The following is a 4,298-nucleotide window of genomic DNA, read 5'->3' as shown; positions in this document are numbered from 1 at the left end:
GACTGCTGTTTTTATATTTTTTCTCTTAAAATAGTTTTATAATAAAATGAAATTTAAAATATGCTTTATACGATAAATACATATATTTAATAAGTTATGATTTGTGAATGTTGTACTTACCCGAGTTGAAATATATTGTTAAAATAGTTTATTGAAATGTTTAAAGTAGATAAGAGATTTTTGGAACAAAGGGAGAAATCATAAATACTTTTAGATCCACTTTGTTCGAGACTTAATTATTTGAATCTTATGAGAGTGTACGAAACGCAAGTACAGCTTAAAACTGTGGTGCATGATTAGAATACAACTTTGTGTATTTTTAAAATTGGAGTTTCACCTAAATACATTTCATGAAGTTTTGGTCTTGAAATGTGTCACTTGAGTTCAAAGGTTTTTTTTCATAATAAATTTGTTTGTAATAGTTATATATCCAATTTGGTTAATTGTTTGTTTTGTGTTAGATAAAAATGGCTACATTTTTTGGATTGGGAGACAGTGTTTTGAGAAGAGTGCTGGTAGAGGGACAAGGTGTCTCTACTAGTCGAATTTATGGCAAGCTCGTCGTGGACTTGTGCATCGGCGGGCAAACGATTTCGCAATTGAGAAAAAGAGTCGAACGCTCACGAAGTGACGAATCGGAATGGTTTGTGCCTAGAAATACGCCTCTGGTCGTTTTGATAGGAACCAACGATATTTTAAGAAGTGGCAGAGCTTCTGTTGTCTTTAATAATCTTAAACGGTTATTAATTACATTGGAAAAGTGGTCGAGGATAACTCCCATCACCTTGTGTACTCTTCCTCCAATAAAGCATGCAAGTCCCGATGTTCGACATCAGTTGCATAAATACAACACGTCGATTAGAACATTGTGTTCTAATCGATGTGATGTATTTAGGCTATTGGACTTGTATGCCTTATTGGACGCGGAGAATTATGAGGGCCACTTTTTCAAACGGTAAGTTTCATTATAGTACATATATTGTTATATTTTAATTTGTTATTTTTAGTGACGGTATTCATCCAAATAGAGAGGGGCTTTTGAGAATTTATGATTCCATAAGTTCCCTCTTTAATTAATGGGTCTCGCATGTTCGGTAAGTGAATTATTTTAATTGAAAAAATATAATAATTGTTTTATTAATTGTAGAGTACATGATAACCGGTTAGGATTATTTTTGGCGATGGAAGACTACCCTTTTTGAAGATCGTTGGGTAAACAAAGTAGTTCCGATTCATTTGAATTTGAATGATCGTTTCATTTTTTTGATTAATTAATCGTTTGGTAACGTAAAAAGGTTTGGATCATCGGTGGGACTTAAATTTCATTCCAGAAGTCAGTTAACAAGGGATTATTTTATTTGGAATTTAAGGGAGGTATTAGCCACCAACCTGGCGAGGTTGCTACCCCTTGTCCGGACGAAAAAAAGGGGTAGTCGGACTCATTTTACGGGCCCTGAATCCAAAGAATACTTGAAAAAGTGCTTTTGCTGTTGCTTTTAAGTAAGTGCACGTCTTAAGAATACATATACCTATGTAGTAATAGCCAAGTAAACTTAAGTAAAAAAATTTGCATTGCCTGCCACGGAAAATCCGGAACAAATGTTACCTACCCGGTAGCTCACTGCTGGTGGACGATGGTCGAGGGCTGCTACAACCACTGCTGTAGGGCGCCACAAGTTTGTAAGGGAAATTCCTCTCAAACTTGAAAGAGGATACACAAAACAAGATAGGAAAATTATGAGATTTATTAGGCACACAAAACGAAGGAAATAAAATTAAATAACTAAAGGTATGATTTTGTTTTCAAATAATAATTGGGTGCTATGGGAATTATGCTTATTACGAATAATAACCGACGGCAACAAGACCAGAATTACTGGCTTTTATACGTATAAACCAGCGGGTGAATGACTTGTGAAAATAAAGGGAGGTTTAAGCAGGCTGCCGTTGGAAGATCTTCCTTACTTGGACCTTGCCAGGTAAGACGCAATATAGTAGTTAAGGTGAAAGCATAGGTCTTGTTTTTGTCTCACAAATATTGTAAATAAGGTAGTTGCAATACACCCCCCCCACACAAATTAATTTGAACTAACAAGTTCTGTTAAATATTGACTACTGTCAAATCTCAATACAAAATACAAATTAAATTATTATGTGCCACTTGGCTTTTGCATTATCAATACCAAAATAATTGAGGGTTAAGGAGGTAAGACAAGATGGAGGATTATGGGAAGGACTAGGATGGGTGAGTAAACTTCAGGTAATAGGAAAGGTCTAACCTTGGTTTGTCTTCAGCCGCCGGTGGAAGTAAAGCTGGTCCTCAGGTGGTATCGGCCCAGAATGGAACAATCGACTTAATATCACTAGGCCTGGATGGACGTTGGATTGCCCTGAAGTTCACGGTGGAGGGAACGATTGACGACACGGGAAATCAAGATGACGATACACAAAGAGCTTCGGTGAGTCCGATACACAATCCAAGTTGTATTTTAATTTCAATCCACTAGGTAGATATGTAGAAAATTAGCAATGTCGCAACGTAGAAATGGCTGCAAAGATTAATTCCTAAGATCGAGCAAGAATATAATAAACTGGTTTACCTCTAAAGATCTTGAACGAGCCGAAGTGTAATATCCATGTGGTCGAATAATCCGCCCAAGTGCGAAAATGAACGCTGGTCCAATAATAGCAGAACCCAATTTGCCAACTAATAATTCCAGCTTCAAAGGAGCCTTTATTCTTAAATAATCCTCGTGATGAGTTGGATCAATTTTAATTAAGAATACAGCTAACCACACTTCAATCTTGCGCGAGAGTTGCAACAGGAAGAGAAGAAGACTTTCACTTTTCCTGGGGAAATGTATAAAAGTGGGGATTCCCCTAATCAATCTCAGGTGACCAAATATTTAAACTTTAAAGATTCCCAACTTTGAATTGCAGGACAAGGAGAAAACCTACATAGAAGAGGATAAGCAGTGATAACAATTTAAATGTGACAATGCAATAAAATATGCTGTCCCGGAGTGAAAATTAAGCGCAAGGAAAATTAGAACGTTAAAGCCTGAAATACAATCTCAAAAAACTACTGAATTCTTAACCAAATAAGCAATTTATACGGTTTCCAAAAAAACCGTCACATGCCTATACTTGGTTTTACATTCAATTAGAGAAATTTAGAGTGGTTCACGTCTGAATCTCACTAACAATGAGAAAAAAACTTCAAATTGCTTCAGTGTAATATTACATAATGCCAAAAAAGTTTCTCAGTTTTCCAGGAACTAAATTTCTGTAGAATCATATTTTTAAGGACTACCACCTATAATTACCAAATCTATTTCAGATTGCTGGAAAAATGGGTGTTGGTAAACGCTGTAGTATAAGCAGCTGTAAAAGTTAAGTTTTTTACGTAAACTAACGATTATAATAAATATAATCTTGTTACTCGTCGTCAGAGTTGCAGTTTATACAAACATAAAATGGGCTTTTGTCTGTGCAGTGTAAATGTGCCCATTCTTTGCATGTTCTGCACTGTATCCAATCTTCTGTGCTCACGGAATATGGTCCAGAACACACTAAACAGAAAGTGTCATCATCGGAAGAATCTGAAAGGTAATAACTTTCTACTCGTTTTTTCTTGACGATTTTCATTTTTTTGTCCCTATTTTTATTAGCTTTCAGACTTGTTGATTTTTTTGTGTCATCTGTGCCAATTTTGCGTTTTACTGGAACTTTTTTCTTTAAATTTTCTTTTTCAATTAAGCTCTTCTCTGGTGTGTGGTCAATATTGCAGTTTTACGTTTCATTCGTCCCCCTTTCTTGGATTTAGAGTGATCTGCTTTAGGCAATGGTTTCAGGATATCAGGTGTAATGAATGCTGTCGGTTGTGATCGTGGCAAAGGAGTAGTCTCTGTGGCTGTCGATGGTCCTGGTTGTGGCGAAGGAGTAGTGTCTCTGGTTGTAGATTGCCCTGGTTGTGGTGAAGGAGTAGTATGCCTGGGTGTCGATGGTCCTGGTTGAGTTTCATTTAAATTGGCAACTTTAACTGTTGCTAACTCTGTTTGGTTTTCATGTTCGGTTTCAAGTGGTCTGTCAGTTACAGTAGATGGTAGAAAATCACAATTTTGGAATATTTCACGGTTAAAAGGCCAGATGCCGGTGCATGAGAAACCAGATAGAATATTAGATGGCGTAGTGGCTAAAGGAAGGGATGCTTTAACAATTGAAGGTAAGTCGTAAATGGTCATGCGCTTTCCTGGATTATTCTTCATCCATTGATCTGCACAGTTATTAAAATACTT

At 36.4% G+C, this 4,298-nt stretch overlaps 1 long non-coding RNA gene across 1 annotated transcript; it reads left to right on the top strand.

Annotated features, from left to right (window-relative positions):
* Positions 1-1,146: 1,146 nt before the first annotated feature.
* LOC116160117 lies at positions 1,147-2,437 on the top strand. The gene is made up of 3 exons (XR_004143141.1): positions 1,147-1,282; positions 1,332-2,245; positions 2,296-2,437. It is a non-coding gene; the product is annotated as an uncharacterized LOC116160117 (long non-coding RNA).
* The last annotated feature ends 1,861 nt before the right edge of the window (positions 2,438-4,298 follow it).

This window comes from Photinus pyralis, unplaced genomic scaffold (genome assembly GCF_008802855.1).
Source record: "Photinus pyralis isolate 1611_PpyrPB1 unplaced genomic scaffold, Ppyr1.3 Ppyr1.4_LG1, whole genome shotgun sequence".
Lineage (NCBI taxonomy): Eukaryota > Metazoa > Arthropoda > Insecta > Coleoptera > Lampyridae > Photinus > Photinus pyralis.
This window is presented reverse-complemented; position numbering and strand designations above follow the sequence as displayed.